The 26,706-nt window shown below is 42.3% G+C and overlaps 1 protein-coding gene and 1 long non-coding RNA gene across 33 annotated transcripts in view; one reads left to right on the top strand and one right to left on the bottom strand.

Moving 5' to 3' along the window:
- The window catches only part of SORBS2 (sorbin and SH3 domain containing 2), a gene marked incomplete at its 3' end in the record, with an annotated part of 186,285 nt that extends 168,023 nt beyond the window's left edge, over positions 1–18,262 (bottom strand). For 28 of the 30 annotated variants that reach the window (XR_013990350.1, XR_013990351.1, XR_013990352.1 and 25 more), the window contains exon 1: positions 17,553–17,644. Of the gene's footprint in view, positions 1–17,552; positions 17,645–17,745; positions 17,948–18,026 lie in introns of those variants that run through there. The other 2 variants (XM_081020453.1, XM_081020457.1) reach the window with 2 other exon arrangements.
- A 117-nt stretch (positions 18,263–18,379) lies between these two features.
- LOC308485166 overlaps positions 18,380–26,706 on the top strand; it is an 86,558-nt gene continuing 78,231 nt past the window's right edge. For all 3 annotated transcript variants that reach the window (XR_013990437.1, XR_013990438.1, XR_013990439.1), the window contains exons 1-2: positions 18,380–18,430; positions 21,768–21,840. This is a non-coding gene — a long non-coding RNA (uncharacterized lncRNA). The remainder of the gene's footprint in view (positions 18,431–21,767; positions 21,841–26,706) is intronic.

Genomic DNA, 26,706 nt, shown 5'->3' with positions numbered 1-26,706 from the left:
ATCTCTTCCCAAGCAAACCGTTCACTATCTTAAAACTTAGGCAGTGTGAAGATGGGCAGACTTTGTATCCTGGGGGTTGCCCTATAGCCTAGAATTTATAGCATCACACTCAAGTGTAACTAAGAAACGGAATACAAGGCAGGACACCCCATTTTTTCTTACGAGATCTCGGTGGCCATTTTGGGTGAGAGTGAGGTGCAGGCCGTGTGACTCTCCCAGCAGCATGTCTTGGAAGACGTGCACCCCAGTTTTGACTATGCAGAAAAGTGTGGGCTCATTTTTAATCATTCCCATTAAGATGGATGAGGCAAATCCAAGCAGCTGCTGTTTGCAGATGTGGGGAGACAAAACTTGCTGCTTCCCTATGTATGGTCAGTTTAACTGCTGTATATTTTACATTCTCACATATAGCCTAAAGGCTGGCATTCATAGTTATGGTGAAATGCTACACTGGGAGATACCAGTCCATCTTAATGGGAACAAATTAGCCTCAGAAACTCCAGGGAGAGCAATTGCAAAAGCAGGCATAGGGAACCTGTGACCCTCCAGATATTTTTCAGCACCCATCACCCCTGACCATTGGGCCATGCAGACTTTTGGGAGTTGTAGTCAAACAACATCTAGAGGGCCAGAGGTTCTCTGCCCCTGCTACAGTTCTACTATGAGATCACTGCAATAGGCAAACCTTCGCTTTACCCTTGGGTCATTATAAGAATGCATTCTTAACTTACAGGCCTCACAACTAGACAGCCAGGAATTACTTTGCTTCATGGCTGACTCAAGAGCATCTTGAAGCATCTGGATGGCTGCTAAGAAAGCAGAATACTGGCTGAGTTAGACCTCCGTCTCATCCAGAAAGGCACTGCTTATAGTCTCTCATAAACATAATTTTGCTATTAACTAAATGGCTCTGCTGGATTTATTCTTTAGAAACCAATAAATGCCACTAGTAAAACTGCTCCTTTTTCTACAAATAGCCCAACAATTCTGCTAAGGAAAGTTCAGTGTTACTTGCGCATTTCTAATGGATGGATGTGGGCCAGCCAAGTTAAACCTTTTAAAAAAGGGAAGTTTTAAAAAAAAGTGGGAAGTATCAGTTTGCAAGTATCAGAGATAATGAATTAGGGAGAAAGTCTCAATGCATCATCCAGAGAATTAAACACAAAATGGAAGCCTTTACAATTAGGACCAAGAGAGAAACAACATTCTTTTAACTAGAAATATCACACACTGCCAGTCTGTTAGAAATTGAACTGGCAACCTGGAAAATGAGCTTAAGCAAAATCAGATTGGAAGAGATCAGGCTGTAGGGATTCCTTAAAGTACAGAGGCAGGAGAACCTGTCACATCAATTCTAATTAGTGGATTAGGAAATAGCAGTGAATTAACTCTATATACCAATCTTCACTAAGGGATGACACAGTTGTCAAAGGAAGGCAATTGCTACAGAATGCATTTGCTCACTATTATGAGGGCTGTTGTGAAGATCCAAGTACTGAATTATGCTTTGTTATTACACATGGACAATGTGAAGCCTTGCAGATGGCACAATATAAAGATGCTCCAGTCTTGAGAAACTTATGAAGCAGCAAAAGGAATCATAACACACATCACAGTAAGAAGAGCAAGCGATAACAGTATCACAGTATCACTGATATATCCCAAGTGACAGTTTAGGGTGTTGAAACGGCAGAAAATGCATCAGTGCCAAACCTGAGGCTGTTCCTGTCCCACCCTGCAGTTCTTGAAAAACATTCTCCCCTGAATTTTTTGCTGCTCTTTAAAACTTTTTGGTGGGTGGGAAGTTACCACTTTCCTTACTAGGTCTCAATGAGCTCTAATGAGACCTCTCATCAGCAAGCAGACCCAGTGGAAAGCTGAAGAAAACACCCTTGCACTGTTTCTCACCCTCCACACTTCCTCAGGACCTACAGGATCATGCACAACATGGGAACGCAGGAGGAATTCAGTGAGGCATGATCTTAGCTCAAGTGGTAAACACATGAGACTCTTAATCTTAGGGTCATAGTTTTGAGCCCCACGTTGGGCAAAAAGATCCCTGCATTGTAAGGGGTTGGAGGACCCTTCCAACTCTACAATTCTATGATTCCACGAAGTGGACACATCTGACTGCTCCAGGTTAATGTTGGGGTTGGGGCAGGAGTGCACTCGGGAACCAGCGCTTTATCATTTTCCCATTCCCATCCCATACAGGTATCCCCACATTTGCACGCAACCACATATGCGAATGGCGCTGGGAAATAAATAGAACCACACCAAGAAAGGGCAGGAGAGAGCTAGAGTGTCCTCGTGGCTCACAAGGAGACCCTCTCCGGAGCCCAAAGGGTATGTCAATGCGGGAGGAGGAAGCCCCAAAGAGACAGGAGGCACAGCAAAGCTTTGTTTAGGCTGCTCAGCCTTCCCACCTATCAGCTGATACATGAGGAGCATCTTCCAACCTCCAGCAGACCCCAGAGCTTCAACTCTAGTTATTTTGGTCTGAAGTGGAGAGAGAGTGGGAGAGAACACTGGAGAGCAGGTGGGAAAATAAGCATTTAGAGGCTTTTTAGAGGGTGCTCTCCAAATATGTGATTTTTGCTTATGCACAGGGCCCCCCAGAATGTAAACCCAATTTTAACAGTGGGGTTAAATACACACACCTGTATTTCCTGTATTTGTATATGATTTGGTCTGAGGGCTGCCTGCCAGTCTTCTCTTCTTGTTTTTTGGCTTCAGGACAGTGATTGTATTGCTAACATTTCAGCACAGCTCTAGCCTGGATTTAGAGAACCTGTTGCCCTCCTATTACCCCTGGCTGTGGTGGTTGGAGTTTATGGGAGTCTAACCCTGCTCCAACCAAAACTCAACTCCAAATTATTTTGGGCTTTGGGAACTCAGAAAGGACAAACCATTACATATATTTAAGAAGTTGCACTTGGGATGAAGACAGATACACCATAAAAAGAAAAGTCAGTGCCTTCTTCAGTCAAGTGGTAAACCTGACTCTGCAACTGAACTAATGGAGCTTATCTGGACTGAGGGGGAGTAAAGACTTATCCCTTGCCTTAGCCAAACGGTACAGGATGTTCCCAAGCTAACTGACTGCCCAAGAGCCAAGAGCATATGTTGTTGTTTTAAAAAACAACCCCCTAAAACACTGAATATTTAAAATAGGAGCATAATTAATCGAGGATAATTGTAATCCCTTACCTGGAATTAAACTATCTATTTCACCACAGCTTTGGATGCCAGCTTTGAGGACTGCCAACCAGACAGACACACATGTCACATATGAAAATCCCTGCCAGGTGAGTTTTGGTTGATGCCCTCATATTAGGAATATTCAGGCAAATTATAAAAACTTTTGTCCAGGTTTTAGGGACTTAGACGAAGTTGGTTGATAAATACTTTTTTTGGTTTTGTGGTTATCTTATGTTTTTAATAGTATTGTTATGTAAACTTTTAAGATATTAGCTGCTGTTTGGAGGAAGGACAGGGTATAACAATGATGTAATGAATCCTATATAATAAATATGATATAGAAAGACACACACATATGCAAACTGCATGTATATAATACACACACATAAATATGCACAGTATGTATATATGTGTATGTGACACAGAAAAATTAACTCTAAACTAAGCAAGAATTTCAATGAAAGCTACCTTGACTTGAAGTCCAATCAAATACTGCAAGCGGGGGAGGGGTGAGGATTGTATTTGGAGTGTTTAATCCAGATCTAGAAAACAGCACATGGTATGGTGAAAGCAAATTATGCAGCCACATAATTAAGAAAGCTGAAAACTGTTGTGTGTGACATGACCTCCCCCACTTGACAAGAATAAGGTTGTGTAATTTCACTCTTTGTTTGAACCTAGATTCTCTCATCTGGCACTGAGGTATAGTATATATGAGAGAGACTTATCCATATGCACCTGTACTCACATGTAGCCCTTTAACTTAACAAATAACATGGGAGAGGGGTAAAGAAACAATACAATAATTCAAATGCTGAGGTCGCTTTTTGTTGGCAAATAAACATATTTAATATTTGGTATGTTATCATGTGCTACTTCAGCTTTTTGCAGGCAAAAGAGAGAGAGAGGAGACGGATATTGTTTGCCACTGAAGTTCTCCTCAGAGTACCACTAATGGTAGTGCAGGTTGTGTTAGTTTCAAGCATTTGTGGGAAGTATATTGTGCTTTTTTTGTGGCTGAGGAAAGATAAGTGGATGTTGAGACCACAAGAGGAGATTAGGGATTCTATGCTTGTACTGCTAATAAATCACACTCTGCCCACTGATTTGCAAGACCAAATTACATTTCGGAAACTCTGGGGAGCCAACATTGGGTGGAAGGAGGTGATGATTGCCTGCACGGTCAGTGCTTAGAAAAGTCTAATGCGAATAATCTGGACAGGACATTGGAGCTCTTTTCTGAGTAATTGGGAGTGCAACTGGCAGTTTTTGCCTGCACCATTTGGTACACTGGAAGCCTGTAATCCTGTGGGAAGGTGTCCATTATTAAATTCCTTCCCATATCAGAACAGATATTCTTGGGACACTAGAGCAATGATGGCCAAATCAACAATGACCACCACACTGTGGAGTCCTGCATGACTAGACTTCCAACATTATTGCAATTCATTAGGAGAAGACATACTGCCATGGCTCCCTCTCTGCTAAAGGCAGCATCAGCTAGCACCCTACATTTCCACACATTTCTGAAAGAGTGCAGGTAAACTATGCTAGACTCACTGCATGGCCAGAACTTACAAATAACCTATTCTCTATATAGCTGGAATTCTGCTACATAGGCAGTAGAAGATGATTTGTTCTTACTAAATAGAAGCATTTAAGCAGTGAAAATACATGTGTCTAGTTCCACCCTTAGAAAGCGTAACAAAATTACTTAGTTAGATACTTGGTGTGATTCAATAAAAGAGAGGAAGCTTTTTTGATGACTTGTGAAGATGCTGAATGGCAAAATGTAAGCATAACACCAGAAGTGGATAGCATGATGGGGCAGAGGTGCTTTTCTGATCTCCTGGAAGGCAAGTCAGCACAGTGTAAATGCAGCAGCAGGAAGGCTAAACTGGTGGCCTCTCTGCTGCCTTGCCCGCTTCTCAGTATCAAGCAACAACTCAGTTGCTAGGAAGATAAGCACCTCCACCCCACAACACCATTTTTAAAAAAGGTAAAGGACCCCTGACAGTTAAGTCCAGTCGTGAACAACTGGGGTTGCGGCACTCATCTCGCTTTACTGGCCAAGGGAGCCGACGTTTGTCCGCAGACAGTTTTTCCGGGTCATGTGGCCAGCATGACTAAGCCGCTTCTGGTGAAACCAGAGCAGCGCATGGAAACGCTGTTTACCTCCCCGCCAGAGCAGTACCTATTTATCTACTTGCACTTTGACGTGCTTTTGAACCGCTAGGTTGGCAGGAACAACACCATTAGACCAGCACAATTTGCTATATGAGTTCATGAAAACCAGCACTCGGCTAGCCCCTTCCCTTATGCAAAGCCTACCTTGCACAATAACGGGGAGCCTTTGCAGAAAGCCTCCATTCCTCCCTAGAATTTTGAACACTGAAACATCAGCTTCCCAGGTATCAGGAGCCCTGGGAAATGTAACTTGCCAGAACCTCTAAATATTTACAATGGGCATGAGGAGCTCAGGTGCACTGATGGGAAACTACATTGCCCATGGTCCTTGGTGCCTTTCAACACTATTGTTTTGGTGCTCAAGGTAGCAGGTAGAAATGGAGGTTTCACCAAAAGGCCTCTTGCAAAACAACCCTATCAGTGCTGCCTGGGTGGCTTTTGAGAAGGAAACAGGGTGGCAGAGAAAAGCTCAGCAGAACTGGATTTGGTGTTTTGGCCCTGCTGCACTACAGATAACATTGTGTGGGTCATGGCAGGGTCTGTATTGTGTTAAAAAATGAAATGAATTATTTTCCATAAATAAGACCAATTAGGCCAGCCCATTCCAAATTCAGCCTGGAGGGGGGAGGTTCACCCATTATTACAAGTACATAATTTTGTTACCCATTTAAAAAAATATCCCTTTTATGGCATACGGTGCTTGTCTTTGTTACAGCACCATTTAACAATGGTACTTAGTTGTACAACCAGAGAAGACAATTCTCATCTTAACTAAAGGGAAAGTGTTTTCCTGTTCAAATGTTTCTGATCTACTATTTCAGTCACCCACACCATTTATTTCAATAGTTTCAATACTGAATTTTAAATTGTTGTAACCTGCCCTGGGACAGGATGTTGAAAGGTGGGCAATGAATTGAATTAACAGCAGCAACAACAACAACAACTTGTAAAGGAACAAAACATTAGGAAATGGGCCACCAGTGGGCAGATGCTGTTAGAGGATGTTCTGGCTTATTGAGATAGAATTTTTGGTTTAGTGTTAGCGCAGCGGAAGTCTCTGTTATGGCTAGGGAAGAGAATGGTAAATTGGCAGCATAGATCATCAGGACAGAGTTGCAGAGCATCATCAGAGAGGGAAAGAAAACAATCCCTTGGATTTAAAACATTTCACCTGAGTTTAGTGGCGATTATCACTTCCAACCATCTTTTTTGTATTCCTTCTGGGAATGTGACCTGTCACTGCTTTCCCCCCTAGAAAAATAGGTGCTCTACTCACCATGAAATTGTAACAGTAAGTGCCACACTTTTTAACAACAAAAAAGAGGTCTGGGTACTTCATACCTTTGAGTACCCCCTGAAAAAAGCACTGTGACTTGTGTCCTTTCAATGCATCCACACCCATCACGAGGGGTATGAAATTTAACAGTGAACTGAAACTCCCTTCCCATTTTTTCAGTCTCGTCTGTTATCTCCAGACTCCTCCCTGCAAGGGGAAGGTTTTCATTTGCTTTTTTGAGAGCATGAAGAAGAGAGATTTCTGTTAATTTCAGTGTGTGTGTTTGGCTTACCTAACTGTAAGGGGACAAGGCTGAGGTTTCTTCCCCTCACTTCCACTTTTTACACTTTAAGAAAAAAGTCTGCATTTTGTCATGTCACTATCACAACCCAGTGTTCCATTGTGCAGGTGCACAAATAAGAAGAAACTGATCTGTGGCTCTGTTGCAGTTGCCCTGTGGAGAATTCATATGAAATGACCACACTGCAAATGCTTGCCCAAAACGCATGAAATGGTAAACAGTTTAAATCTGTTGTGTTTTTGTTTAGATGTGTTTTTTTAACCTGGGTTCAGACTTATAATTAAATGAGAATTTTACCTACCAAAGAGCAACACAGCCTGCAGATCTCTTCATTTAAGGAAGAGTTTATCCTACGTAGCAAAGTTCTGAAATAGCACAACTTGAAGATGTTCAAGGATGACTTTCATGACATGTTTATTTACCCCCTCAAAATTTTAACCTGCAATGACAAACGTGCCCCACCCACTAACAAACAATAAATGGAAACCTGCACTTTTGCTCAGAGATTCAAAACTAGTTTAAATGGCATTGAATCATTTCCAAATCCTCAAGTGACTATTTTAAATAGCTGAAATAAGTTCCAGCCACTGAAATCAATGGCTGGGTCTCCATATTCACTATGGCCAACTCTCTCTCTCCCATTGCAAAGGGGCAGAGGATAAGGTAGGCATTTGTTCTTTCTTTGTTTGCCTTTTTGCAAGGTTTCAGAGGGTTTTCATGGGTATTTTTGTCACTTTGGGGGCAAAATTCTGTGGCTGGGAAATTTCCCCAGAGGAATCAATGGAATTTTTTGACTCATTATGCGAATGCTTGCCTAACAAATGATTTTCTGGATAAGGCTTTGAGTTCAGCTAGTGAGACCTGCATGCATACCTGTTCCACAACAGTTGCACTGTTGGGGGCACAATTCAGAATTGGTGATTACTTTTTAAGCCTTAAATGGCTTAGATTTGGAATACAGTGGTACCTCAGGTTACATACGCTTCAGGTTACAGACTCTGCTAACCCAGAAATAGTACCTCGGGTTAAGAACTTTGCTTCAGGATGAGAACAGAAATCGTGCTCCGGCGGCGCGGAAGCAGCAGGAGGCCCCATTAGCTAAAGTGGTGCTTCAGGTTAAGAACAGTTTCAGGTTAAGGACGGACCACTGGAACGAATTAAGTACTTAACCCGAGGTACCACTGTAATTGACTGCAATCCCCCTCCTGCTCATGGCTGAGGCACAGTTGGTTGGGGGCAAGAGGCCATTTCTGTGGTTTCATCCAGATTATTGAATAGTACCTAGAGCCCCTTCAGCCTTCCAATTGTTTACCACCCAGTTAACACTTTCAGCAGGCATTTGTCTGCAGGACAGAAGCTTTTTACAAATTTGGTAGACCCTCATTTTAGAATATTTTTTGCTGCTGAACTTGCATCCATCATATGTTGCTGCTTTATGTATTTTATTTGATTGTTTTATTCACTGCTTTTTTATCTAGAAAAATAGGTGCTAGTACTCACCACAAAGTTGTTACAGTAAGTGCAACACTTTTCAACAACAACAACAACAACAGCAACAACAAGGTGCCGGTACTGCATATTCTTGAGTACCCCCCTGGGGGGAAAAGCGCTGGTTTTATTGAAAGCCACATCAATTGATGCAAATGCCACCAAAGGCTGGGGCCTATTTTTTTAAAAGAAAAAAGATCACACTGTGAAGAAAACCAAGTGCAAGAATTATGTAAGTTAAAAAGTGAAATATTGTACCTATTTAACAACAGTGTCCTATTACCACTGAATTTGACCTGCACATCGATTTAAGAAATAATTCCTGATGGAGGCAACTGTTAAAGCCAACTAGCTGATTTTGTAAACGCACACACCAGTCTTTAGATGATGTATATCAATGCACTCACTTTTTAGGAAACTTTCTAAAATATATTTAATTGACTTCAAAGCAGCATCTGCTGCATTTAAATCAGGAGTTAATTTTAAGCTCTCTAGACATCCAAGTCTTACTGTCATAAGAATGCAATATTGTATTTTACAGCAGTTAACTTACTATGCTCCCCTCCTATGCTTCACCATACAACTAGACTGTATTTCATGCTGACATGTGCTGCTTGAACAGGTGCAGACTTCAACAGAAATTTCTCCTAGGGCTACTCGTCCTGAGAATACTGTATGTGTCTTGAATCTTGGAATTGTGTGTAAGCAAAACCATAAATCAGCTACCAGACGTCTCTGTGAATCAGATGTTGTGTCGGTTCAAAACACGTGCAACTGTACAGCTATGCAAAACGGGAATTAAAACTCTCTCTTGTGCTTGTTTAAAGATGGGATAGAAATCTCCATTGCAGGTCAAGTTACATGATACCCTATCTGTAAACTGACTCCTAAAGAAAAGAGCTCTTCCAAAGAACTGTGTGCGCCAAAGTATGTCAAAGCTATGGTCTTAGAAGACTGACTTATTTATGGTCAAATTGTCATTCATTCATTTTGTAGGTCAACAGAGGCACACTTCTTTTGGGTGCTTTCCTCCCACTATGCCCCACAAATTCACACAGTTATCATTACACTCTTTTAAAACTGTTATACCATGGATTGACAATATAATGAAATCATACAGCTGATGAGGGGGAATAGTTTCTGCTATCAGTGGAGAAATGAAAGGTGAAGCCTATACAGTGGTACCTCGGGTTAAGTACTTAATTCGTTCTGGTGGTCCGTCCTTAACCTGAAACTGTTCTTAACCTAAAGCACCACTTTAGCTAATGGGGCCTCCTGCTGCCACTGCGCCGCCGGAGCACGATTTCTGTTCTCATCCTGAAGCAAAGTTCTTAACCCAAGGTAATATTTCTGGGTTAGCGGAGTCTGTAACCTGAAGCGTATGTAACCCGAGGTACCACTGTATAATATTTTTCACTCTTTTGAGGAGGATGGAGACTATTAGCTTTCCTAAAGACGTGTCAGGGCAGCGAGGAAGTAGGGCTTCCAAACAGACTACAGCAGCTCAGTCTCAAGACCAAGGAGTGAAGGCCAAGCCAGGTGGGCCATTATTGGCTCATCAGGACACCTAACCCTGTTGGGCTTGAAAGCTGAAGCACACTGCCCAGCCATTTGCAGAAGTTGAACTGTAGAGCAAAAGATTTGGTTCACCATTCCTTTTGCATGCAATTAGCCCAAGTGGTGCAGGTACTGTGGCACACTGGGCCCCAAAGTCCCAGATGTAAGACCCCCACAAAGGCTTACAACAGGAGAAATATACACACTATCACAACTTCAGTCTTTTGCCAAGACTTCAGCAATCCTTTCAAATGATGAAGGTGGAGAACCAGTCTGTAGTCTACATGGTTTCATACTGGGAATTATTCCTCTCTCCTAAAGGGTTCACATTCCCACCCTATGTGTATACTGGGCCTCCCAGTATTGTTCTGTGATAACCCTAAAAGCCAAATCTAACCACAGTGTTTCTATCCTTACCTATTCTTACACATATCCCACTTGAATGATTCTCCACATCAGACCATATTCCTGGAATATTAAAACCAGATAATGATCAACGTAGTCATATGCTTATGCTTCTGTCTCAATATATAGTATTTCTTTCAGACTCTGTAAACACACCCTTCCTCTGTTTAGCAAGAATTTAGAACTGTTTTGGATTTTCATTCCTCGAAATATTTAAAACCAATCGTGTTTTAAACTCCAAGGACTCAATCATCTATTCTGACCTTCAGTCATAGCTGTTATTTTCTCATAGCAAGCTATAGCTTCTATAAATTAACAGACCATCGATTGCTTTTACTGCTTTTATATGCCTGCAGGGCTTTGTTCCATTTCCCCCACTCTAGTATGAGCACTGCTGATATCGATTCTGTTTATTCTCTACAACACACTCTTTTTTGCTGTCCCCCTTCACTCAAGCATGTTGGTCTTAAGAACTCATTTATAGGGATACAAAATAAATTTTAAGCAGTTGTGATCTAAAGGAATCTTGATAGCAGATTAACAATCACAGGGTTTTTATTGAGATAATAGGGTGAATGCAGTATATCCCACATCTTTGACAACTTGGCCATTGAAGTGTCATATAAACACAATGCTTTTCTTTTAAACTTGAAAGGTAAACGACAACTGTACACACACAAAAATAATTTGTGCTCATAATTTTGCATAAAGATCTTTCAGCAAAGCAATACTGAAATAAAAAGAATATGCTCCAGCTTTTTCAAATAGAATTTCTTTTCCTATCAGATGAAACGTCTAACATTTGACTTGAAAACATCAAATCCACAGTTGCACCCAAATCAGTGCTTCTTTCTTGTTAAAAACGAGTACATAAGAACACTGTTCAGAAACAAGTTGTTTTTCAAATGAAAGAAAAAATTCAACAGTAAGAAGTTCAGCATGAACAGGAAAAAACATATTTGTTTTGTGTTTTCTTGATTTGTAGCTTTGTTGAATGTGACATATTAGCTGTCAGGGCACAAGCAATTCAATAAGCAGTAGCAGTTCTATGAGAAGGCAAATTCTCCGACTGTCAATCATATCTCCACAGGAGGGAGTTCCATAATTAGGGGACTTCCAGGTGTTACCACCAAACAGGTAAGGCTTATTGGCATCACCACCAAGAGGCCTCCCACACTGTTCTCAAAGGCCATGTTGGGACATACTGGAAAACGTACTCCATCAAATATTTTGTCTCCCCTCCAAGATATTGGGTTTTGTTTTGTTTATGTTTTTGTATTTCTGCAAGCTTTGGAATTCCCCCATTCCCCCCAGCCTGCCAATATCTCATGTGTGGATTAGAAATATGTGGAATTTGGGCTACCTAAGAATCCACATTCAAAGGAGTTTGCTATTAGTATATATAATTACAGTAAGATTTTGCACTATTAGGAGACATTGGTTGATGACAAAAACCCTGAATCATACCCTCGAGTGAATTATGGGAATGCCTCCAACATAAATTTAAAATGTTCATGTTTACAGAGATCATATAGTAGTTTTTAAACATATATTTTCCAGTTCTGTTTACTTGATTTCTCAACACACTTTTGTGATTACTGTAAAAATACAGGCAGACTTAGTATGATCCACATGATCCAAAGATATGGCTTTGACATCTGTCTGTCAACAGAGTCAGAATTTGAGCATGGCAATGAGTGGGACATCTTGCATGCCCATATCACAGGGATGGGGAACCTGTGACCCTTCAGGTGTTGATTGACTCCCAACTCTCATTAATCCCAGCCAGCATGGCAAATGGACAGAGATGGCAGGAATTATGCCCCAACAATATCTGGTGGGTCACAGATTCCCCATCCTTGACATATTGTATGCATTCCCATAATCAGTTGTATGAGAGTCTGGACAAATGGTAAATCCACTTAGATGAGCAGGAAAGTCAACAGAGACAGAAAAGAAACCACAACAGTGATAACATAAGCCAACTTCTTCATTTGCATTTGAGACCTGATGGAATGACAAGTCAAGCTGCGTCCCCCACTTCTGCTCTTTCTTCTCACCATGCAGCCAATATTTAGTGAATACAGAACATGCAGAGTAAATGTTTTCACACATTTAATGTCATGTATAGTTTGGTTCTCAGTACAGAAGCCAAAAGTAAATTTGTAATCATAAATGGAGACAGTGTTCTCTTTCTGTGGCCTGGTAGCAAAACACTAAACATGTTAGCTTTAAATCTGTGTACTTTTTGAATGGGAATATGTTTATGTTTTTATTTCATTCCATTTACTGCCTTAATTTAAGAGCACAGCTTGTCTTGCTCATAAACCCTAGCAAAGCAGGAGACCAAGTGCCAGAACGAAGTATTACAAAACACAACAGCCATCCTCACACAAAAGAGCAATTGGCATATAAAGACTGGCATATAAAGTGGTTCCTAGGTCACCAACCAGATGATGACCTCATGTGCCTCCAGACCATAGGTGATACCCAACCAAGTCATACTCAAGAGTGAAATCAATGAACATCAGTCAAATCCCTTTCTTTCAATGGATCAACGTTAGTATGACTAACACTGGATCTTACACCATATCCTGAGATCCGAATACTTTATTTCCTGCACACTGTGTGACTTGAACTTGCTACAAAATAGCGCCATACTGCCAAAGCTGGGATATTTCACGTGATCATTTGTCTTATTTTTGCTTTCAGAGCTCTGTATATTCAGCTGCTAGAGACACACATCCAGTTTTCACTGCAGGTGGTAAACCTGTGTTACTACTTCAAGATTGCAGGGGTGGAAGCGGGGGCTCAACATGATTGAATGCTCCTCCAATGCACATAAATTTCCTCCACCTTGAGAACTGGCATGTCAGGGAGATGTAGAGTTCTAGCATAGCCTTCTCAGTCTTTGCATGTGGGCTCTTTTTTTATTTTTTTGCTGTTGTTAGGAAGGTGCGTGTGAAGATCCCACCTGCATTCTGATGGATTACAGCCAGGACAGATTTACAATCTCAGTGAAAAATAGGCCTTAGACAAATGTCTGTAAATTACTGTCCATTAAAATGAGCATATCGACAAACAAATATAGATTATAAGACTCATATACTTGTCAGTAAAGAACTGCTCCTGTAGGTTCTGCCTTTCTGTAACTTACAGGTGTACGAAAGCTGGACATGAATGGCATTCCATTAAATGTCAGTTTAATGCCCTCCCCACAACAAGTGCTGGGCAATAGGGAACATCCAGTGAATTAATTAATGCATATGACTATTTACCAAGAGGCAGTTTACCAAGCTGTGCATGCAGCTGCATGATAAACTGGTCACCTGTATTATCTTGCTAACACTGCATTAAATATCTTTTGTTTCAGTGGTTTACGGTTGTATTAAAATGTGTTTATTGTTATTTGAAATTCTTCCAGAGAACTTGGTGATTGGGTGGCCTACAAATACAAGCAACGACCGATGGATATGCAATTGCACACATACGCCCGGGGCCAAACCAGGAAGTAACCCTAAAACATCACTAAAATAGCAGAATGGGGGTGGAACGGGGGCAGGGAGGGAAGGGGCAGAACGGGGGTGGGCAAAACGCTTTACGCGGGCCCCACCAACATGCATTGGGGTCCAGAAAGTAACTCCTGTGGAAAAAACCATGGATTGCCTGTAGTGTCATAAATAAAGTTGTCAGAGCTATGGTGAAGGCTGACACAAAGAGTAGCCAGAGCAGGGTGATGGACTCTTGCTCCTTGCCCCTAGCACAACTTAGATTTCTAGGTAGAATCACAAAAACTAAGTACCATCGGGATGGTGAATATGTGGCCCTCCAGATACTATTAGGACTGAAACCCCTATCATTCCTGACTACCAACCAGGCAACATCTCGAGAACCACAGGTTCCCCCACTCCTGAGTGCCCAGAGAAACTATTTCCCCCAGATGTGTGAAGGACCTTCCACACTGCCTTGAGCTCCTTCGAGGAAAGACAAAATATAAAAGTAACAATCAGGTGTACTGACCATCATTTTTTTTGTCATCTCTAGAATAAGTCTTGATCAGCTTGCCAACATCTGGCCTCCCAAAAACAAGTCTGCCTTTCAATCCAACTGCCAAGAAAAGAACTAGATGTGATGAGGCAGTTACACATATTTATTTAAAGGTTGATGCACTGGCACAGAAAAGCAGGTAGCACCATCTGTTTTTCTACATGAAACAGAGCAAACAAGGGAATGGAATGAAATCACTGCCTCCCTGCTCTGCCTTGTTACGCCTGTGCCCCATAAGCCTGGGGCAATTTTACTCCAGTCCAGCTTGGATACTACAGCTGAGCTAGACTAAGGGCCTAACTACATTGCTTTTGGTCACCTGTGCCCCAAGTTATTTGATGAACAGAGGCTAGAGCTCTATTTTGGGAGGCTAGAGCCCTATTTGGGTGTTCCCGCCACAAGATTAACAATTGTGTGAAGGGATGAGTGGGGCTCTGCCTGCCTGCCGCACCCAGCAGCCCTTGAAATCCATGAGTTGGGCAAAAGAAATGTTTGTACAAGGTAAGTCGCCTGTTTGTGCCTAGGCTCCACTCCACAACACAGAACCCTAATTCCACACTATGAGCAGGGGAAGCCTAGGTGCATGTAGCAAGCTACCTTCTGCAGACATCTCCCTTTCCAATTCATAAGATGAAGCAACACAGAGTGGGTGCAGCCTCTGGGCACAGTTCTGCTCTCCCCACTATGCAATTAACTACTTGGTTCCTTTTGTGCCATGCTTTTGAAGGCACTCAAAAAAAATGAGCAAGAAGGATATTCTCCATTACTTCCAAGTGCCTGCAAATCCAGTGTGAAGTGAAGAAATAACATTACTCTTCTTGAAGCCCTCTGTACATGTTTGAGAATTTAGCAGAGGGGAGTCTCTCCCCCATCTCTCCTGGCATATCTTTCCTTCATTAAACCACATTTGTCTCTGGAGTTGTTAGGGTCCTCCAGGATTATGTGACTAGATTTTTCTGAATGTGCAGACAGCTCTTAAGGCTCCACTGTATTACTTATGACCGAGGTCAACGTGCTATTAAAAGCAAGAAGAAATCCATGTTTAAATTGAAGGTATGTTTCAATGAGCACAGCTCCATTCAAATACCATTTCTGGAATCCTGTGGGAAAACTCTTTAACACAAGGCACTCCATACATTATGAAGTTGCAAGGAAAAGGGAATTCTATGACAAAATTAAATGTCAACACACCCCAGCACGTGTACACTGTGTACACACACAGAGCAACTTGTATGTACAAACTTCATTCATTATGATCTGCACACAATACTTGCATTAGTCCCTGTTAAAAATGCCATCCTTTAAAAAAAAAGCATTGTGTGAAGCTGCAGTCAGTGTTTAACAATGGACTTGACACAGGGCAGAATCAATAAATACCTGTTAAATTGAATCTGTGTGATACTATGAATGAATGACACATCATAGCGAAAGGGATGGGGGGGCAGTCAGGTCCTATATCTGAAAGATCTTGAAGTGTAACAAAAGACAAGAAATATAAAACAGGCCAGTTCAAGTAACTTAAGTGCTTGGAGATGAAACTAAAAAACAACACAAAACAAAGAAGATGCTTTGCAAAGGACTTGGTAGACAAGCGACTCTAAATGTGAATGTGTAATTCTGTGCACACCTGAGTACAGCATTTCCCAATCGCATTTAATAAATGCTCATATATATATATACGGAAAAGACATCTGAAAATGTATTGGACTTTGGCATCTTTATTGCTTCACCAGCACATAATACTACCTTTGTTACTAATTTACCTATTGACTTCGGCGCAGCCGTCTGCAATGTTTAATCTAGCAGCGATTCTATTATGTTAAGTATATTCTAAAGATTATCCAGTAGTGCTTTGAGAAAGCATGGAATTTTATAAAAACATGAAAGGCACTCCAGGTTTTCAACAATGTTCTAAGCAGCCAAAAATGATGGCATTCTAGCAAAACAACAGCCACCTATTACTAGTAACCTGGAGTGAGTACAATTCTCTCCTTTACCATAATTTAAACATTATCTGCCTTACGCTATGTCAACAGATTGTGGTTTTATTGATCAGTTTTACGAGTTATTTCAAGAAACCAAAAGCCTATACGTTTAGCACCTAGACATATGCCAGAACCACTCTGCTTCAGTAAGGTCTACAGACATTCCATGTGTGTATCTTTCATTTCCTTTGTCCCCGATATTGCTCTTAACATGCAGCTTGCCACCGAGGTTGTGTTTCAAAGGAGTTTCGCTCTCCACCCCAGTATAGCTGCATTTGTGGTCCATGTGGAGAACTGGCTTCCTTTCTATCAAGCCAGCCCCCAACTCAGGCGCACAGTGGGTGTTTTGTGCTCCGTGTGTGCCTGAGTGTGGGTCTGTGGGAGCTCTTTGAAAAGGAGGTGTGAACTGTTTCTCTCCTACCTTACTCGCCTCTTAACAGCACAGCCATCAGAAACTAATCAAACACAGCAACGGGGCGTGCAGCCCACAAGACGAGTGCAAACACCTCTTTTCCCTTATGACCTACATACTACAACAATGCAATGCAATGCAATGCAATGCAATGCAATGCAATGCAAGAGCCGTGGTGGAGAGGGCAAGGGGTGGCCGGTGCTCTTCCAATCTAGTTATATAGCAACATTCACGCCGGGCAGAATGTCAACACCGCAATATGGAGGGGTTTCAAGGGCTTCAGATGGTTATACTTTTAAAAACTCTCCCCAAGTCCTGGGGCATACTGATGATTTCCTAGAGTTGGGACAGTGGTGGTACAAAAGAAGACACCCCCCCCCCAATGCACATCATCATCTCTGAATGTGGAAACGAAGTGAGAGGGGAGAGTTAACACAGATCCCAACAGCAACTGCTCGCTTGCAGTAGTAGCCCAAGCCTGACAGTTCGATTATCTGTTTTACTGAAAGAAAGGCTCTCTCCACGTTACACATCAAAATAAATAATCGCCCGGGCAATTGAATGTAAAGTCAACATGGACGGCTTTTTTTCTCTTTTTTAGAACAACTTAATGCAAGCGAAATATATACATACAGACATATACCACTAGGGTCTTCAGGGCTACGAACTGGAAGCAGGCGAACAAAAGCTTACCTTTCTAGCCGAGCAGCTCAGGCGCGCGCGAGCAGCAGCAGCAACCTCCTTCCCCGACTAAATCCACAGCCAGATGCTCCCAAGACAGCAATCTGTTAATAGGAAGTGCATACAAACCTGAGAGGGCTTTTTGTTTTTTTACACTTACACACACACACACACCACAAGACAGAGCTCGTCTTGAGCTGCACACCTGCTTGCTTGCTTGCTTGCAGCCAGGGGTGTGTTTTGCATGAAGCGACGGCGGCAGCAGCAGCAGCAAGGCAGCGTGCAGGATCAATGTTGTGAGGAGAGGGCAACACCCTTCTTTTGGGTCACCAGCTCGCGCTCTGAGAGCCCAGCCGGCGAGCTGTGGAGATAACTGCAGAGGAGCCTCGCTTCCCACCCAGCCCCCACCCCAACAAGACGCGCACACGCGCGCGCGCACACACACAAAAAGCAGCCCCTGCCCGCGCGCGAGACTGAGATATGTACCCTTTATCACGCTGCATTCCACCTTTTCTCAGCTGGGGGTGGTGGTGGGGGGGGGGGGAGGAGAGCAGCGGCGATAGGCAGCTTGTCAAAATGGCAGCTGGGAGGCATTCCCGGCTCTATTAATTAGACCCATAATGGGCTCGTTTCTTCAGTTTCCTCGCAATAAATTACGCCCCCCCCCCGCGCGCTTTGTGTACTCCACACTAAAGCCCAGCATAATATGCTAACACTCTCTTTACTCCCCTCCCCCCCCCCGCCCGCAAAATGGCTGGTCCTTTCAGCACTGCTGCAGACAGCTCATTGGGTTCCACTAGCTTTCTGTAGCCATGGCAACAACCAACAGACTTATCCACCAAGCATGGTTGATCATGTGCGGATCTCATCCCCCCCCCCCAACACAGGAGGTTAATTGCTGCTTGTCTTATAAGTACCGGGAAAGGGGGTGGGTGTTCACGCAGATATTGCCAATCTCCCATTAATTAGACGCGACGGAGATTTTGGGTCGTTTGCTCCAAACCTAGGTGGAGTTGGGCAATGTTAGAGCCCTATCCTATGGGCAGCATAAAATAATAAATGCCAGTGTTAACACACTGTCTGAAACTAGCTTTCTTTCTTTCTTTTTGTCTTCTTCCTCGTCCCTTTCTATTTCTCTTCTTCCTCCCTCCTCTCCTCCCTCTTTCTCTTTCATTATTGTATGAAGTGGCAAGTGTAGAAAATTGGCCAGAGGCTTGTAAAATGTTTATAAGGCGATTGTCTGCTTATTCTGAAGCTCCCTCTTTATGTCTGTTGGAATCCCCTTGTTTATTGAAATGCCTATCTAACTATTATCAACAATAATACTTTTTTCAGAGCAACTTCGCTGTGACCACTCTTTGAATGGTCTTCCATAAATGTGGGATGGTGGGGCAAGGGGGAGGGAATCAATAGTATCCAGTATTCATCCTAAAAGTGTAAATCAAGAGATCTTAACATTTGTTGCCTTCAATGTGGAATGTAGACAGAATGTTACAAGCACTGTTATTTCGGAGTTCCACCATTGTTTTTCCAGCAAGGCCTTTAATGGCTGGTCTCCAATGCATTCAACAAATGAAGCTTTTTATCTCGGGACAGAGATGCAGAGATGGAAATGGCTCCACCTTTAGAATTTCTGTGTTATCTCACATAAGTATTTATCACATATTTGGTGAGTTCTGCACAGCTGAGAGATCTGTGGGGGATACTGAAGGATATTATGTGAGTTTGCATAAAACTTATTGACATGCCTAGTGGCTGTTGCGCATCTCTTCTCAGAGCTTACATCCTGCCATATTGGGGGGACCAGGAAAGCCCCACCCTGCATAATGGATCACATGGGGCAGCACACACACAGCATGTGAATGGTAATACCCATCAACCTGGGGGGGGGGGCGCCCCCTCACATATTTTATGGGGGGGGGGTTTGAAGGGACATCAGCCCCTAGGAGATGGCTCCTATGACTAAGGCTGTGTACACACAATACCTATAAAGCACATTCTTTGCCTCAAATAATTGTGGGTGCTGCAGTTTACCCCTTGCAGAATTACAATCACCAGCCAACAAGCCAGGGCCAGCCCAACACATTTTGGCACCCGAGGCGGACCACAAAATGCCACACCCCTCCCTTTCAGGGAAGAAGAGATGTGGGAAGATCTTTATCAGGAACAAGATGTGGCAGGGGGGAGATCAACATGGGATGTGTTGCTCACCTGAGACAGTTGCCCCATCTGGCCTCATAGGTGGACTGGCCTCCCCTGTATCCCTGTGCTTCTCTGAAAAGCCCCTCTGGAGGGTCGAGGGCCTTCCTGAACAATGAGGAGCTAGGCTTAGGAACTCCTGAGGGAACCCCCAAATCAGGCTTGAAGGAGTGAACAAGTTCATGGAAGTTAACATGCGGCACCCCACATTGTCCAGAAGGTCTCCCAACCCTCCAGAAAGATTTTCACATGGTATCTGTTGGGGAAGGGACCCTTTCCATCCATGAACTTCCTTAAGGTCAATGATATATGTACAGTTACTTGGGAGCAAGTCTCACTGAACACAATAGGGCTTACTTCTGAGTAAATATGCATTGGATTCCTATGCATGTTGTTGTTATGAGCTTGTCTGTTCTGTTCTGGACTTGGGGCTCGGCTGGAACCTAATAGGGAAGCAAGATCTATTGAGGTGTTAACTTCCTCACCCTGTGCTCAGCTTGTATCTGTGTAGTTAAAACCATATATCCTAAGAACACCATGGTCTCCCATTGACCCTCATTCCTAGGAAACTGAACCCTGGGAAAGTGCAGGAACCCTCGGAGTCTCTTGCTGCTCAGAGACTGGGGTGGCAGGTAGCAATATCTTAGGATGAAAGTCTTGGTGTTTTGCTTTTCTTGGGCCTTATTCCAATTGCTTGATTTTCTAATGTGGGATAATTATTATTAGCAGCAAATAATCAAGTATTTTGGGAGGGGACGGGGAGGCTAGCTGATTTTAAGAGCCTCAGGAGCTCCAGACAGAGAACACTGCCAGCTACTATGACTCAAATTCTCTTTCCTGAACCATGGCCCATGGGCACTGACCAGTATGGTCTCTTTTTTAGTACCAATCTGCTGATTTTGCTGCTGACTCAAAAGCTGTTGGCAGATGCGCACATAGCAATTTCTACATTTATTACTGACATGTAATTACTTTGCATCACTTACAAATACCACTTCGCTGCAATTAGTTTAGGAACTCCTCGACTGTAAAGTGTACAGCAAATAGAGAGATGGTACTGCAAATCCCTATTCGCCTCTCAGTGGTTTGTACTAACCTTAAACAGAATTGTACAGAGTTATGGAGCCACCATACACTCAATATCTTGTAGTTAGGCTATCCCTGTCCAGGAAGGGACACAGTTGGGCCACTAGCTGAAGCTGATGGAAGGCACTCCATGCCACTGAGGCCACCTGAGCCTCCGTGAATAGCAATGGATCCAGAAGCTGTGTGCTCACTCCCTCAGTGGGAGTGTAACTCCATCAAGAGCAGGAAACCTCCCATCCACCCAGTCTAGGGAACCACCCACTAACAGTGCCTCAGTCTTACCTTGATTGAGCTTCAGTTTATTGGCTCCCATCCAGTCCCATTACTGAGGCAAGACAAGGCATTATCATCTTCTGCACCTGCTGAAGTTTCTGAACCATCTTCAGAGGCAGCCCCACATGAAACATATTGCAGCAATATAGATGCCTTCCTGTTTAGGGAGGCTGTGATTCTGCATCATTGGAGGTGCTTGTTAGCCATTATTCTATCAAAATTCTGAGTAGTTTGCAAAATATGCAGGACAGGGCATTACCCTAACTTCTGCTTTATTTCCTCCACCATTTTTTGGAATCACCTCTACATTTACCATGCGCAGTAACTATAATTTTTCACACTTTGCCAATCTTATCAATTTGGGTTGTGAGCTACAGTACACAGAACTGTAGGTTCTGCTCATGATGACCCACAGTGTCATAAAAAGGAGACCATGCTGTAGAGAGACAGGGAAAGCAAACCACACACAAAAAGGCTGCCTAGTAAACTTCATGCCTGAATATGTTCTGGGCCTGATTTGGTACACAGCATTTCACACATGTACACATACAAATCCCTTCTCAATGTTAGCCAGGGCTAAGCAAGACAAAATAATTTCATTACCTTCTATCTGCACTATTTCCACTCTATGGAAGCTAAAACCCATAATGGACATGTATTTTCTTGCAGGAGTGAATGTATTAAATGAAGTAATGAGGATGGCAACCACCATAGACTTCTGTTTCTGCATAACTAAAAAATGGTAAGAAAGCTTGAGGAAATTTCTAAGGAACCACGTGATTTCTTCGACCTCTCTTCTTCTCCATATTAGCCCTGAATAGTCACAGGAATTGGCAGTGACATTCCCACCAGGAGACCATATTATATTGGTTTGGCCTGGGTAACCTAAACATTATTGCTGCATGTTCACCCCACAAGTTGCAGAGTCTCAAGGTCTGGCATGTGTTCACAATCCAGGCTTCAGTTATAGTCAGCTATGTTTAAAATCACCATTTGCTATAGTTGCTAGTCTACATTTAAACAGAGAGGCATGGATGGAGCTTGTTCCATGAACTAATGCTGTCGGTCTCTCTGCTTGGAGCTTTACTCATAATGACAATCATGTCTATCACTCCTCACTTTGAGGACAAGAGTGGCAGACATTCCACACAGCTTGTCTCCAGTCCAGACAGATGCTTTTATCCTCACATCGTGCATGATTGCATGTTATTGCTTCCAGTTGCTATTTGCCCCATGCAAGAAGCGTCCAAATTCCACTTCAGTAAAATTGGCAGTACCTTTCAATACCCGCAGAAGGGTTACAGGCGGGTGCATTTTTCAAAACACATTCTTGTGCTATTATTCTCCTACCCTGGGGAAATTGGGACATGTGAAATTAATAGAAAAATTAGAACAGCCTCATATATATATATATATATATATATATATATATATATATGGAAGCACTGCAAATCGCATTGCTTTTTGATATGACTATCTGCCCTTGCATGCAACTGGCATCACTACACAACAAATGCCAGAAGAGCAAATCCTAGTGAAGTAGCAATTACAGGAAATAAAATTACCCTTCTAGATATAGGATTGCTATAATTATTCTTGAGGGTAATTGAATATCCAAACTGGGAAGAAAGTTAAAGGCCGATCCAGTTGGTTCCTGATGTGTGCTATGCGGCAAGCACAGCTAATCTGTTCATGGGAGAGCTGCCAAAGGGGAGGGGGACCTCCCACTGGCAGAAAAGGGTGGGGAGGATGCAGCAGGCAACTGGCTCAGCCCCTTAGTGTTTGACCATGCCTGAACAACATTCACTGAGTTACAGAATTTTTGCCATCCTAATCCAAACTAAAAACTAGGTCCATGCAAAAAAAGGTGGTTTGGATAATGCATTCTGAGCTTAGTTTATGGTGGTTCCTCATACTGTACTTTCATTTATTTATCTGAATTCCAAATGGGCAACTCATGAATGCACATTCTATTCTAGGTTTTTGTAGCAATTTCAAAAAGATTGTGTTTTCAATGTCTTTGTAACAGTGGTTTACGGTTGTCAAGCAAGTATCAATCAATGGCTTTAAAAATTAAGTTCCTCTCATGTTTCCATGCCATTTCCCTGATAAAAGGCTCTGCTGCTTAACCTGAAACTAGAGAAAGATGTATGTGGTAATGTGCAAACAGCCACAAACAACTTGAGATGGCATGTCTCAGTCTTGTGTGTCTGTTCACCTGCTGCAAAGACCAGACTGAATCTTCACAAACATTTTAAGAATGCAAGTAGGGGGAAGTACTGTAAGAGGAGGTCTTGAAGATAAGCAGAGCCAAGAATAATGTACTGTGGATGACTTCTCACTCATGCATCCATGAGGATGTTGACAATTGGGAGGACAGCACTGATATCAATTAAATTCTAAGGGTTGTGGTCCTTAACCTCACTCACACAAAAGCAGAGGCTAAAGCTGAGCCTGAATTACAGTGGTACCTCGGGTTACATACGCTTCAGGTTACATACACTTCAGGTTACAGACTCCGCTAACCCAGAAATAGTGCTTCAGGTTAAGAACTTTGCTTCAGGATGAGAACAGAAATCGTGCTCTGGCAGCGTGGCGGCAGCAGGAGGCCCCATTAGCTAAAGTGGTCTTCAGGTTAAGAACAGTTTCAGGATAAGTACGGACCTCCGGAACGAATTATAGTACTTAACTCAAGACATAAGTCAGGCTTCCTCAGACTCGGTCCTCCAGATGTTTTTGGCCTACAACTCCCATGATCCCTAGCTAGCAGGACCAGTGGGCAGGGATGATGGGAACTGTAGTCTCAAAACATCTGGAGGGCCAAGTTTGAGGAAGCCTGGCATAAGACTTTCCTCTGCTATATTAAGGTCGTGCCTGATTCTAAAAGAATAAATCGTAGTCATTTAAGACAACTTAATGATGCTTTACCTGACACATACAAAATGGCTGCCGTTTTGGAGAACTGTACTGAAAAGGCAAGTACACAGCAGCCTCACTGCTAGCCTGGGTGGCAGGCAGTGCTGTTCAGCACAGACAGTAGTTTTATGGAGCCTGGTGGAACTATACTGGCTCTTAGTATCACATGACCATTGTTGAACTATTCTCTGCAATTCTACTTCCTGGCCATTCTTTCTAATGCAATTTTACAAAAATTCCAGGAAATGTATTGTTAATGGAGCTTCTAGATTTTGAATTTGAATCTTGGATTTATGCTGTTATTCTCAATTTAAGAGGGCTAATGGCTGATCAATATTTAGTTTTGAACACGTAATGACATACACAACATAGAGTTGCAATTAGTAAAATACAAGGTGTAAAATGATGGCTGTAGATTGGCATTGTGGAAAATTAGTCTTTTTTTATAATGCCCATCATGCATAATACCTCAAACTACTTAAGATAAATCCACATTTTATTTTTTTTAAAAAAGTAGATTGCAAAAGCTAACATGTCAAAATGATTTTAGAGGAAAGGGATCCTTCACTGGTTGTGAATCTTGTTTACAAACAAGGAATTTACTAGGGGAGCTGATCTGTCTTGTCATCGCTGCAGTGAAGTCAATAATCTTAACCAAGTGTCTCATGTTTTATTATATTCCATGCATACCTCGCCAATGAGAGTTGAGTACTAGGTTAGTGTTCCATTTTAAGATTTCTAGGATAGCTTTTCAAAGAGACCCATGAACAAATACGAAGGGATAGACTTGTTATCATGGCAAGTGAACTCACCTTGGGCATTTAAAATTTTTTTAATCTGTGGATTTATATGCATGAATGGTTGGGACAAATTCAGTTGGGCTAGGGAAAAGCATTCAACATAAAACAGAATGTTCAGAGAGGAGCTGGGAAAGAGCTGTTGGTGAGTCCTGATTCCCCACTGAAGGAAAATCTTGTTTGCACATAGTGTCAGGAACCTTGGTCCTCCTTGGAACATCAGGGTATGAGGCTAGGACCTAATCTAGTAGATACTCTGTACTGTGTCTGTTCTGACCTGCAGAGGCAAAAAGAGCCTAGAGATCAGCCACTTTCAAATCAGGGCCCTTGGCTCACAAACAACCAACTCCAAATGAGAGAAATTGCGGGAATAGACATAAATCTAGAAGGTATTTTTATGAGCTTTTTTTCCTGATGCTGTGATCAAGTTCTTATGTAATTTGATAGCAAAAGGTGAAAATTGTGAATTAAGAATTTGGTGTTAATTGTGCATGTACTGGTAGGATAAACTATGGTTACTAACTGGATAAGAATCTCTGCCCCCTCCACATTTTACTAGAATTTTGAGTGTGACAGAAATGGCAAGTCATTAGTTACATACAAGTCAGAGAAAGGAATCAAATGTCAGAGAGTGACAGTGAACTACACATCCTTATAGCTTGTTTCTCCTATTCTAAATATGGCTCGTGGTTTTGTTTACATATTGAAGCCCCTTGAGGTGATGTGTAATTTCAAAGGAAACTAGCCATCTCTCTGAGGTGGTAAGTTTTGATGCGAACCACTGCTTTGATATGGGAGTACCTAAAATAAACACATCTCTACATGAAAACTATGGTAATATGCACGAGAGGGAAATTTACTCCCCTTCATATAATGGCACCTTTCTCCAGTATGCCTCCTTTGCATGTGTGCGGTTTTACAGAGGAAGCCCTGTTCTCTGTGTGTCAACTGGTAATAGAGTTCCTGGTGCATTTAGTTATCTGAGGAGAAATAGTTTGGCCATATAAGGTGATTGTATTGCCAGCCTAACCAGTGGGTCATGAGCCTCTGTATAATAGAACCATAAGCCATTGGTTTTCAGTGGGTGAGTCTAAAGCGGTCTGAATTAGGGCTCAGCCAGACTTCCTTTTGTGCTGTGTTTCTAAGCACAGGTCTGCAGTTTAAAGCTCTATGCAGGTTTCCCCCCCCCCCCCAAGCACTTTCCCCATGAAAACCCACTACAGTATTTACTGCTGAATTGGAGCTAACAGCAATTTGCAGAAAGCCCAAATTGCCATTTGTTCCAATTCAGTGTTAAAGAACAAGCTTTTATGGGGAAAGTGCTGGGGTGGGGAGCATGTATATAGCTTTAAAATACAGACCTGCGCCTAGAAAGCTTGGGGCAAAAAAGTAACTTTGGATGAGCCCTTAAACTGGATTGCAACAATGGCACTACAACATTTCCCTTAAAAAATGAAAAAGGGGGAGGCATTGAAGGGGAGAAGGAAGAAGAGGGGCAAAGTACATCTATGCTACAAACAGGGATGGGCAAATCTGTCATTTTTTGTTTCTCTCAGTTTTTCCTATTTCACAGAGATCAGTTCTCCACACTTTTCCATTGGTCTGATTTTTTTTAATTAAAAAAGCCCTCATGAAAATTCACGTGCGTTTTAAGTTAACGTATTTCTGTATGCAATTTTGCCTAATATACACAACTTTGCAAATGTATTTCCCCTCAATATAATGAGTTTTAATGTTATTTTCACCAACACAAGCATTTTTTAAGCATATGTTCCCTTACTGTACACGGTTATTTTGGTACACATTACTTGGGCAGCAGGGGTGGGGGTAGGGAGAACTGCATTTCAAAATTTGGAGAAGTGCAAATTTGGCATGTTTTGGAAATCCAGTGCCTT

This window comes from Podarcis pityusensis (assembly GCF_964106645.2).
Source record: "Podarcis pityusensis genome assembly, chromosome: 9".
NCBI lineage: Eukaryota > Metazoa > Chordata > Lepidosauria > Squamata > Lacertidae > Podarcis > Podarcis pityusensis.
The sequence above is the reverse complement of the archived record's forward strand: the minus strand, read 5'-3'. Positions and strand labels throughout refer to the sequence as shown.